We start from the raw sequence: 12,964 nt of genomic DNA, 5'->3' as shown, positions 1-12,964 counted from the left end.
GTAGATTGAATATATATCTTCCTCAATATTTTTCACTTAGAAGAATATTCAAATATTCTTTTCCCTTTCTTTTGATTCCTGTGTTCTGGATCATCAGGATGCTACCTGGATTTAAGTTTTGGTTAAAGCGGGAGATAAAATAGGTTGGAATTATTTTCCCAGAAATAAAGGAGGTTAAAGGGTGATCTGAAAGAGGTATATAAAACTATACGAGGTATTGAGGGGTAGATAGTAAGTATTATTTTCTCATAATGGGAGTATGAAAACGAGACATTAGTTTAATGTGAGAGAGATTAAAGATTAAAGAGATTAAAGGGAATTGGAGAAGAACATCTTTCCTTAGAGAGAGTAGTTGATATCTGGAACATGCTGCAAAAGGAGGTGGTGAAACAAATACAATCAAAGTTACAGAGGCATTAGAGAGGAGCTGGCCACAGTTGATTGGAAGGGAATACTGGCAGGGATGACAGCAGAATAGCAATGGCTGGAGTTTCTGAAAGTAATTCAGAAGGTGCAGGATAGGTACATCCCAAAGAAGAGGAAAAGAGGTTGAGGCAACTGGCAGTGACAAGGGAAGTCAAGGACAGCATAAAAACAAAAGAGAGGGGACAAACTACAGCAAAAGTTAATAGGAAGATAGAGGATTGAGAAGCATTTAAAAACCAACAGAAGGCAACTAAAAAGCTATAAGGGGAGAAAATTGTAATATGAATGTAAGCAAGACAATAATACAAAAGAGGATACAAAAAGTTTTTTCAGATATCTAAAGAGTAAAAGAGAGGCAAGAGTGGATATTGGACTGATGGAAAATGACACTAGAGAGCTGGTAATAGCTGAAAAAAATAGCAGTAGCACTGTGGAAGACATTAGCAGAATGCCAGAAATTCGGGAGTGTCAGGGGCAGAAGTGAGTGTAGTTGCAATTACTAAGGAGAAGGTGCTTGGGATGCAGAAAGGTCTGAAGGTAGATAAACCTCCTGGAGCAGATGGACTATAGTCCAGGATTGTGAAAGGTGCAGCTAAAAAGGTGTGGATCCAGAAATGGCTTGCCCTCAGAAGGCAAAGAGTGGTTGTAGACCCCTACCCCTACTCTTTATGATTTTTATAAATGACCTGGATGAGGAAGTGGAGGGATGGGGTAGTAAATTTGCTGATGACACAAAGATTGGGGGTGTTGTGGATAGTGTGGAGGGCTGTCAGAGGTTACAACGGGACATCAATAGGATGCGAAACTGGGCTGAGAAGTGGTAGATGGAGTTCAACCCAGATAAGTGTGAGGTGGTTCATTTTGGTAGGTCAAATATGATGACGGAATATAGTATTAATGGTAAGACTCTTGGCAGTGTGGAGGATCAGAGGTATCTTGAGGTCCAAGTCCATAGAACATTCAAAGCCGCTGTGCAGGTTGACTCTGTGGTTAAGAAGGCATATAGTGTATTGGCCTTCATCAATTGAGTTTAAGAGCCGAGATGTAATGTTGCAGCTATATAGGACCCTGGTCAGACCCCACTTGGAGTACTGTGCTCAATTCTGGTTGCCACACTATAGGAAGGATGTGGAAACCATAGAAAGGGTGCAGAGGAGATTTACAAGGATGTTACCTGGATTGGGGAGCATGCCTTATGAGAATAGATTGAGTAAACTTGGTCTGTTCTCCTTGGAGTGATGGAGAATGAGAGGTGATTTGTCAGAGGTGTATAAGATGATGAGAGGCATTAATCGTGTGGATAGTCAGAGGCTTTTCCCCAGGGCTGAAATGGCTAGAACGAGAGGGCATAGTTTTAAGGTGCTTGGAAGTAGGTACAGAGGAGATGTCAGGGATACGTTTTTTATGCAGAGAGTGATGAGTGCATGGAATGGGCTGCTGGCAGCGGTGGTGGAGGTGGAAATGATAGCGTCTTTTAAAAGACTCCTGGATGGCTACATGGAGCTTAGAAAAATAGAGGGCTATGGGTAAAGCCTAGGTAGTTCTAAGGTGGAGACATGCTCGGCTCAGCTTTGTGGACGAAGGGCCTGTATTGTTGTGTATGTTTTCTATGTTTCTATGTTTCTAAAAGATTGTGCAGGCATTAGTAATGATCTTTCAAGAATAACTAGATTCCGAAATGAATAATAAACTCTTATCGGGCTTCCAGCTGGGTACAGGTATCAATTTTAACCTGTACTTTGATGAAAAACTCCGCCTTCTTCATCTGGGATTATGCTTAGGCATGTCTAGTCCGTTGGTAGATATCCACCCACTCCCCCCTAACTGTTGTCTATCCCTCCTGATTGGGTAGTCCTCATCCAATCAGGTTTCTGCTGTCCCACTTTGTTTAGAATTGAATTCCAGGTCCCACTCTAAATAAAAACTGGAATTTGATTGTAAAGAAGGTGGGACAATGAAGTGTGAAGCTAGAAAGCGATGGCTGGAGTCTCCTCTTAACAAATGTGTTAGTGCTCTTCTATCAAGAGCAAACATGACATGGTGTTAGAAGTCGGCGTGAGGTCTAAGTACGAAGTGTAATTGAAAGCCATGAGCGACTAAGAAAGAGATGCTAGGTTCTGACAGAGTGAAACTGCTGGCAAGAGAGCATGCTGTCCTGAAGTTCACCAAGAAGTTCATTCGTAAGGCCAGTGATGTTGTGGGGATGGAACTGGACTCTCTCATGGTGGTGTCTGAAAAGAGGATGCTGTCTAAGTTGCATGCCATCTTGGTCAATGTCTCCCATCCACTACATAATGTACTGGGTGGGCACAGGAGTACATTCAGCCAGAGACTCATTCCTCCGAGATGCAGCACAGAGCGTCATAGGAAGTCATTCCTGCCTGCGGCCATCAAACTTTACAACTCCTCCTTTGGAGGGTCAGACACCCTGAGCCAATAGGCTGGTCCTGGATTTATTTCATAATTTACTGGCATAATTTACATATTACTATTTAACTATTTATGGTTCTATTACTATTTATTATTTATGGAGCAACTGTAACGAAAACCAGTTTCACCCGGGATTAATAAAGTATGACTATGACTATGACTATAACTATGAAGAAATTAAGGTAAGAGGCTAAAAATCCCCTGAATGGATAAACTAAGTCTTCTTGCACCTATGCAGTTTACGAGAATTTAACTGATAACTGAAAACGCTTCAAACAATGATTCAATATAATTTTAGTGGTGACCAGAGCCAGAAGGGCAGAGGAAGAATTGAAAATGTCTATCTTTCGACATGTAATTCGTCAAGATACTTTGGACATCTACAACAGCTTTCAAATTGATAAGTGTCTTTATATTGGACACTCTAGTGACAAAGTTTGAGGAGTATTTTGTCCGGAGAAAACATCACATTTGAAAGATATAAGTTATTCTCCCATGAACAGAAACAAGGTGTTAGCTTTGACTGAGCTTCTTACACTGAGTAGGTCCTGTGAATCTGGAGATTTGGCAGGCTCACTAGTCAGAGACATGGTAGTTTGTGGAATCCCAGATAATGGACTCAGAGAAAGATTGCTCCATGAAAAGGATTTGACACTCGAGAAGGCTGTGAATATGTGTAGGGCAGTGGAGGCCAACTGATCATACGTTAAGTAGCTGCACAGCAGAAGGAACAGTGCATACTGTGAAAACAGAGGGGCAGAGCACAAGGCAAAGTGTTAGGCTCATATAGCAAATGCAGCACATGTGGAGGAAGGCACATCCCAAAGAATTATTATAAGAAAGGAACCCTGAAATAAAACTTTAAAATGTGGAAGCACTGAGGTGATCAGGCAGCACCTGTGGGAATGAGATGGACAGTTTCTCTTTTCATAGCTGCTGCACGTTTTTCTGAGTGTTTTCAGTATGATGCAGGAAACAAGAAGCTCATCTTTGGTATTTAGGGACAGTGGTTTTACACTGTATAATATTACCTAGCCTAGGAAAGCTCTCCTTCAGCTACTTAAGCTTACATTTGAACCACTGGATGATGGGATTAACACTCTCTGTTAGCTCAGATTCAGCACCAGTACTTTTGACTGCTGCCCGGTAGGTGAGCAGCAGTCAAAAGTACTGGTGCTGAATCTGAGATAATGGAGAGTGCCAGTCAGCATTGAACTCAATGTAGTAATGCCTTAGGGCTCTAGCTCCATAATTTTCCTTAAGGGTTAGTCCTGGAGCATTCCCCGGGAGTGGGCAAAGCCACAAGGCAGCAGAGGTTTGAGATCAGAGTTTTCTGAGCAAATTAGAGAGTTTTACAGTAAGCTCTGTAAGGCATTACACAAACCCTATGCTACCGTGCCTAAGGAATTACTACATTGAGTTCAACGCTGATTGGCAACTCCTGCGATGCTGCTTGTGCCAAACAGTATCGGTCTCTGCCGCTCCCTTGGATTCTTCAGCTGCATGGAGAAGGGGAGCCGGCTGCATGGGCAACAGCTTGCTCTCCATGTTGTACTGCCCTGGCTTGCGTGACATAGTTAGGATGCAACGGACCTGTGGAGGGCCTCAATGCTTTATAGTGCCTGTTGTGAGATAAGCATCCAATCGCTGCCTCCGTCTGAAAAAAGCTGCGTGTCTTTCCTCTGGGCGTTCCGATCTCCTCCTACATTCCACATACATTTAAGTTAGAATTAATAAGTTGTGAGCAATGCCCTGTTGGTATTGGAAGCATAGTGACACTTGCGGCCTGCCTCGCCCCGACACAACAGATCCTCAACACAGATTACACATTTCTCTGTATGTTCTGATGCTTCAATATACATGTAACCAATAAAGCTAATCTCTCTTTCGATCTCCTTTACTGTATGAGTCCTGCAGAAACCCCTTCTCAATAGCATCAAACTGCAACTCTGCCTTGCTTCTGCACCGACATCTGCAAGATCCTTTCTCTGCACCGTTGAAGCCAAAAGGCAGTCCCTAACGATGGAGTGGCATTAGTTAACTTGGCTCCTGACCCTTGCATGCTCCCCGCTAAGTGCACTGAAGATGCATTTAAATGAGGTGACCTTGCAATATGTGCTGAGGTCAGCCCATTGAACCAAGAGTGGCAAAGGAACAGCATTTGCAGTGCTGTTTTATCCTCTTCAAATCATTTTACATTCTTCCCCAAATGAGGTTTTGAAGGAAGCCCACCAAAGTGAAAATGATTGCATTTAACATCCAGAAATTGTCGCTGATAATTTTGTTCAGTACTCTGAACAAAATCACCCATTTTATAGTTTAAAGTGTATTCGTAATTTATTTTGAAAAGATCAACAAGTTCATTAGCATTGTATTTTCAGGGTTCTAGATGTTTGATATTTCATGCATGTTTTCAATAGCTTCTTCCATGGCTTTAAAACGAATCAAATTATTCAGGTGGGGAAATGGTATTTTGCTAGAATGTGGAATCTCTGGCTAAAATACAAGAGGCGATAGTTCAAATTGAGTTTATTGTCATTCAACACCTATGTACCACCAAACGTCAAGGTGCACAATACACTACACATAACTCACAAACACAATGCATAAAATAGTATTATCACAAATAAATTAACAAATAAGAAGGTGCATTTATGTGCAAAATGAATAGTGAACTTACAATCCAGCACCACACAATCTGTCTGATGAGCGTTTCCATTGACACCAGTGCTGAAAAGTATCGCTGAACTTCATTTTCATTGATCTTAACCTCACTAAGCGCAGTCTGCCTGCGCTGATCATTCTTTCCTTCAACGATACGTCCACCTTCATCATCTCAATTACTTTCTCATTCTCTGCATGTCTTTATATTCTTTCTTTTCTCATATAGGTCCCATTTTCTGATATAGTGCTCTGAAAAGTAATTTATGGTATAGCTTCCCAGAATTCTTCTGTGAGCAATACCTATCTATTTAATTTTGAGTAGTACTCCCATCTATGGTGATGAAATGCTTTGAGAAGTTGGTTATGGCTAGAATCAAATTCTGCCTCAGCAAGGACCTGAATCCATTGCAATTTGCCTATTGATACAATAGATTGCAGACACAATCTCAATGGCTCTTCATGTGGCCTTAGGTCACTTGGACAATACGAACACCTATATCAGGATGCTGTTCATTGACTATAGCTCAGCATTTATCACCATCATTCCTACAGTCCTGATCTAAAAGCTACAAAACCTGGGTCTCTGTACCTCTCTCTGCAATTGGATCCTCGACTTCCTAACCAGAAGACCATAATCTGTACAGATTGGTAATCATATCTCCTTCTCACTGACGATCAACACTGGTGCACCTCAGGGGTGTGTGCTTAGCCCACTGCTCTACTCTCTCTATAGCCATGATTGTGTGACTAGGCAACGCTCAAATGCCATCTTTAAATTTGCTGATGATACAGCTATTGTTGGCAGAATTTCAAATAGTGATGAAAGGGCATACTGGAGTGAGACATGCCACCTAGCTGAGTGGTGTCGTAACATCAACCTGGCACTCAGCATCAGTAAGACCAAAGAGCTGATTGTGGACTTCAGAAAGGGTAGGATGAGGGAACATGAACCAATCTGCATAGAGAGATTATGAGTGGAGAGAGTGAGCAACTTCAAGTTCCAGGATGTCAACATCTCTGAGGATCTAACCCAGTCCCAATACCTCAAGGGTGCAGCTATAAAGAACACAAGACAGCTGCTATATTTTATTAGAGGTTTGAGGAGATTTGGTTTGTCACCTAAAACATTCAAACTTCTTCAGATGTACTATGGAGAGCATTCTGACAGGCTTCACCACTGTCTGGTTTGGCAGAGGTGGTGGTGGTGTTGTGGGGAGGAGCTTCTGCACAGGATAGGAAGAAGCTACAGAAAGTTGTAAAATTAGTCAGCTCCATCATGGGTACAAACCCCCACAGTATTCTAGACATCTTCAAGGAATGGTGCCTCAGAAAGGACATGCCCTCTTCCCGTTGTTACCGTCAGGAAGGAGGTACAGAAGCCTGAAGGCACACACTCAGCTAGTCAGGAACAGCTTCTGCCCGTCTACGATCTGATTTCTGAATGGACATTGAACCCATGAGCTACTTTTTTGCACTACTTATTTAACTTAGACTAGATTAGATTATGAGGATACGCAGTCCTCTTTTATTGTCATTTAGTAACGTATGCATTAAGAAACGATACAATATTCCTCCGGTGTGATATCACAAAAACACAGGACAGACCAGGACTGAAAAACTAACAAAACCACATAATTATAACATATAGTTACATCAGTGCAACAATACCATAACTTGATGAAGAACAGTCCATGGCACAGTAAAAAAGTTCAAAGTTTTTCAAAAGTCCCACATCTCACGCAGACGGGAGAAGGAAGAAAACTCTCCCTGCCATGCCCAACCACAGTCCGACTCTGAGTCGTCCAAAAACTTCGAGCTCTGATCAGCCCTCCAACACCGAGTACCGAGCACCATCTCTATCTAAACATTTCGACCTCAGCCTCGGTTGCCAGCAACAGGCAAAGCCGGGGATTTTGGGGCCTACCCTCCGGAGATTCTCGATCGCACAGTAGCAGCGGCAGCGAACTAGGCATTTCAGAAATTTCTCCAGATGTTCCTCTGCTTCTCATGTCTGTCTTCATCAAATCAGAATTGTCCACGGCCCCTATTTAACAGATACGATATCATTTCACTGGAGAGTTGCGCGCGCTGCGTTGCGCTGCCATCTTCTCCTCCTGCCACTCCATATATATTTTATATATATAGTACTTCATGTAATCCACAGTTTTTTATTCTTATGTATTGCATTGTACTGCTGCCACAAAAACAACAGATTTCACAACATATGCTGGTGTTATTAAACCTGATTCTGATTTTCATCCTGATTCATATTACTCCTAGTACTATGTGTTAGTCAGGCAAGAATATGGTGATAGTACAGATGAATTAGTGGCTGAGAAAGTGGTGCAAAGGGCAGGGTTTCTGATATCAGCATTATTGGGATCTCTTCTGGGGAAGATGGGACTTGTGCAAAAAGCACGAGTTACACCTGAACTCAAAGAGGACAAACATCCTTGCAGGCAGGTTTGCTAGAGCTGTTGGGGGGGCGGGAGGGTTTAAATTAAGTGGGAACCAGAGTGATGGGGCAGTTGGTATACAAATCAATGCGGTGTTTCGTGAGACTGTGAGGAAGGACACACAGAATACAGGACAAAGTTTTAGTCGGTGGGATGAGGTAAAGTGTAACATGGGGGAAAATCGAAAAGTGGGATGAATATAATACAAAGGGCGTTATATTTGAATACAGTTGCTACACAGAATAAGGTAGTTGATCTTGTAGTGCAGTTAGAGATGGGCAGGTATGACATTGTGGGCATTACTGAGACAGCTGAAAGGAGATCATAGTTTGGAGTTTAACACCCATGGATACATCTTATATCAAAACGACGGGCAGGTAGGCAGAAGGGGGTGAGGTGGCTCAGTTGGTAAAAAGTGAAATCAAATCCTTCGAAAGAGATGACATAGGATCAGAAGATGTAGAATCCTTGTGGGCAGAGTTACGGAACTGCAAGAGTGAAAAGACCATGCAAGCAGGCTATTTGCACTGAGGTTGGGTGAGACTACAACTTTCACTCATGGGCCAAGGGTGAGAGGTGAAATGCTTAAGGCGAACATGTGGGGAAAATCCTTCACTCAGCGGATGGTGAGAGTGTGGAACGAGTGGTGGATGTGTTTTAATTTCAACGTTTAAGAGAAGTTTGGATGGATGGGAGGGGTATGGACGACTATGGTCTGGGTGCAGGTTCAGTGGGACTAGGCAATTTAAATGGAAGGGCCTGGACAAGATGGGACAAAGGGCCAGTTTCGGGGCTGTAGTTTGCTATGACTCTATGACCCTGATGGGAGATATACAAGCTGCTAAACAGTAGCCAGGATGTGGGATATAAATTTTAATGGGAAATAAAAAAAGCATTTAAAACATAGAACATAGAACAATACAGCACAGAAACAGGCTATTTGGCCCACTATGTTGTGCTGAACCAAAACAAATCAAAAACTCCCATACACTAATCCCTCCTACATACACAATGTCCATATCCCTCCATCTTCCTTCCATCTATGTGCCTATGCAAACATCTCTTAAAAGCCTCTAATGTATTTGCCTCTATCACCATAAGAGGTAGTGCATTCCAGGCATCCACCACTCTCTGAGTAAAAAAATTACCCCATCACATCCCCTTGAAGCTGCCCTCACAACACGCTGGAGGAACTCAGCAGGTCGGACAGCATCAGTGGAAACGATCAGTCAGCTTGAGTTCCTCCAGCATGTTGTGGGTGTTGCTTTGACCCCAGTGTCTGCAGAGTATTTTGTGTTTACCCTTGAACCTGTCCCCACTCACCTTCAATGCATGCATGTATTAGATATTTCAACTTTGGGAAACACACACTTCCTGTCTACTCTATCTATGCCTTACATAATCTTAAAAAATCTCTATCAGATCTCCCCTCAGCGTCTTCAATTCCAAAGAAAACAACCCAAGTCTATCCAGCCTCTCATGATAGCACATACCCTCTAAACCAGACAGCAGCCGAGTAAACTTCTTCTACACCCTCTCCAAAAAGCCACAAGATCCTTCTTATAGTAGGGTGGCCGGAACCTATGCAATACTCTAGATGTGGCCTAACCTGAGTTTTATAAAGTTGTAATATTACCTCGTGACTTTTGAACTCAATGCTTTGACTAATGAAAGCAAGCATTTCATAAATGTTCTGATGGGCATGGGGGAAATCAATATGCAGGTAGATCAGGTTGATTCTGGATCCCAGGAAAGCAAATTTGCAGAATACCTACAACTTGTGGTTGAGCCCACTAGGGGAAAGGTGAATCTAAATTCAGAGTTGTGTAATGAACCAGATTTGATTAGAGAGCTCAAGGAAAAGGAACCCTGAGAGGGCAGTGATCACTCAGCCATTTGAGAGGAGAAGCTAATGTTAGATGTATCAGTTTTACAGTGGAGCAAAGGGAAATACTGAGGTATGAGAGAGGAGCTGGCCAAAGTTGACTGAGAAGGGGGCACTAGTCGGATGACAGCAGAACAGCAGTTGCTGGAGTTTCTGTGGTCAATTCGGAAGGCAAAAGATAGTGTCATCCTAAAGATGAGGATGTGACGAAACACATTGATGAAGGAAGAGCGGTAGATGTAGTGTATGTGGATTTCAGCAAGGCATTTTAAAAGGTACCCCATGCAAGGCTTATTGAGAAAGTAAGGAGGCATGGGATACAAGGGGACATTGCTTTGTGGATCCAGAACTGGCTTGCCCACAGAAGGCAAAGAGTGGTTGTAGACAGGTCATATTCTGCATGGAGGTCGGTGACCAATGGGTTGCCTCACGGATCTGTTCTGGGACCCTTACCCGTCGTGATTGGATGAGGAAGTGGAGGGATGCGTTAGTAGGTTTGCTGTTGACATAAAGGTTGGGGGTGTTGTGGATCGTGTGGAGGGCTGTCAGAGGTTACAGCGGGACATTGATAGGATGCAAAACTGGGCTGAGAAGTGGCAGATGGAGTTTAACCCAGATAAGTGTGAAGTTGTTCATTTTGGTAGGTCAAATATGATGGTAGAATATAGTATTAATGGTAAAGACTCATGGCAGTGTGGAGGATCAGAGGGATCTTGGGGTCTGAGTCCATAGGACGCTCAAAGTAGCTGCGCAGGTTGACTCTGTGGTTAAGAAAGCATACAGTTTATTAGCCTTCATCAATCGTGGAATTGAATTTAGGAGCCGAGAGGTAATGTTGCAGCTATATAGGACCCTGGTCAGACCCCAGTTGGAGTATTGTGCTCAGTTCTGGTCACCTCACTACAGGAAGAGGAAGGATGTGGAAACCATAAAAAGGGTGCAGAGGAGACTTACATGAATGTTGCCTGTATGGGGAGCATGCCTTATGAAGACAGGTAGAGTGAACTCGGCTTTTTCTCCTTGGAGCGACGGAGGATGAGAGGTGACCTAATAGAGGTGTGTAAGATGATGAGACGCATTGATCGTGTGGATAGGCTTTTTCTCAGGGCTGAAATGGCTGCCACAAGAGAGCACAGGTTTAAGATGCTGGGGAGTAGGTACAAAGGCGATGTCAGGGGTAAGCTTTTTATGCAGTGAGTGGTAAGTGTGTGGAATGGGCTGCCGGCAACGGTGATGGAGGCGGACATGATAGGGTCTTTTAAGAGACTCCTGGATATATACATGGAGCTTAGTAAAATAGAGGGCTATGGGTAACCCTAGTAATTTCTAAGGTAGAGACATGTTCAGCACAACCTTGTGGGCCATAGGACCTGTATCGTGCTGTAGGTTTTCTATATTTTTATTTTTTTCTATGAACAAGTATTCTAAAGGAAGAATGAGGCAACCATGGCTGATAAAGGAAGTCAAAGGCAGCATAAATGCCAAAGAGAGGGCATATAATATAGAAGCAATTAGTTGGAAGTTAAAAACCAACAGGAGGCAACTAAAAAAAATAAGGAGAGATAAGATGAAATATGAAAGTAAGCTAGCCAATAATATCAAAGTATATACCAAAAGTTTTTTTTCAGCAAAAGAGACGCAGGAGTGCATTTCAAGCAGCTGCAAAATGATATTGGAGAGGTTGTAATGGGAGAGAAAGAAACGGCAGATGATCTTGCAACACACATCAAAGTTGCTGGTGAACGCAGCAGGCCAGGCAGCATCTGTAGGAAGAGGTGCAGTCGACGTTTCAGGCCGAGACCCTTCGTCAGGACTAACTGAAGGAAGAGTGAGCAAGGGATTGGAAAGTTGGAGGGGGAGGGGGAGATCCAAAATGATAGGAGAAGACAGGAGGGGGAGGGATAGAGCCAAGAGCTGGACAGGTGATGGGCAAAAGGGGATACGAGAGGATCATGGGACAGGAGGTCCGGGAAGAAAGACAAGGGGGGGGGGACCCAGAAGATGGGCAAGAGGTATATTCAGAGGGACAGAGGGAGAAAAAGGAGAGTGAGAGAAAGAATGTGTGCATAAAAATAAGTAACAGATGGGGTACGAGGGGGAGGTGGGACCTTAGCGGAAGTTAGAGAAGTCGGTGTTCATGCTATCAGGTTGGAGGCTACCCAGATGGAATATAAGGTGTTGTTCCTCCAACCTGAGTGTGGCTTCATCTTTACAGTAGAGGAGGCCGTGGATAGACATGTCAGAATGGGAATGGGATGTGGAATTAAAATGTGTGGCCACTGGGAGATCCTGCTTTCTCTGGCGGACAGAGCGTAGATGTTCAGCAAAGTGGTCTCCCAGTCTGCGTCGGGTCTCGCCAATATATAAAAGGCTACATCGGGAGCACCAGACGCAGTATATCACCCCAGTCGACTCACAGGTGAAGTGTTGCCTCACCTGGAAGGACTGTTTGGGGCCCTGAATGGTGGTAAGGGAGGAAGTGTAAGGGCATGTGTAGCACTTGTTCTGCTTACACGGATAAGTGCCAGGGGGGAGATCAGTGGGGAGGGATGGGGGGACGAATGGACAAGGGATGCAGAGAGAGTGAGGGAGGGAAAGATGTGCTTAGTGGTGGGATCCCGTTGGAGGTGGCGGAAGTTACGGAGAATAATATGTTGGACCCGGAGGCTGGTGGGATGGTAGGTGAGGACTAGGGGAACCCTATTCCTAGTGGGGTGGCGGGAAGATGGAGTGAGAGCAGATGTACGTGAAATGGGGGAGATGCATTTAAGAGCAGAGTTGATAGTGGAGGAAGGGAAGCCCCTTTCTTTAAAAAAGGAAGACATCTCCCTCATCCTAGAATGAAAAGCCTCATCCTGAGAGCAGATGCAGCGGAGATGGAGGAATTGCGAGAAGGGGATGGTGTTTTTGCAAGAGACAGGGTGAGAAGAGGAACAGTCCAGATAGCTGTGAGAGTCAGTAGGCTTATAGTAGACATCAGTGGATAATCTGTCTCCAGAGACAGAGACAGAAAGATCTAGAAAGGGGAGGGATGTGTCGGAAATGGACCTGGTAAACTTGAGGGCAGGGTGAAAGTTGGAGGCAAAGTTAATAAAGTCAACGA

This window comes from Mobula birostris, chromosome 1, assembly GCF_030028105.1.
Source record: "Mobula birostris isolate sMobBir1 chromosome 1, sMobBir1.hap1, whole genome shotgun sequence".
Classification (NCBI taxonomy): domain Eukaryota; kingdom Metazoa; phylum Chordata; class Chondrichthyes; order Myliobatiformes; family Myliobatidae; genus Mobula; species Mobula birostris.
The sequence above is the reverse complement of the archived record's forward strand: the minus strand, read 5'-3'. Positions refer to the sequence as shown.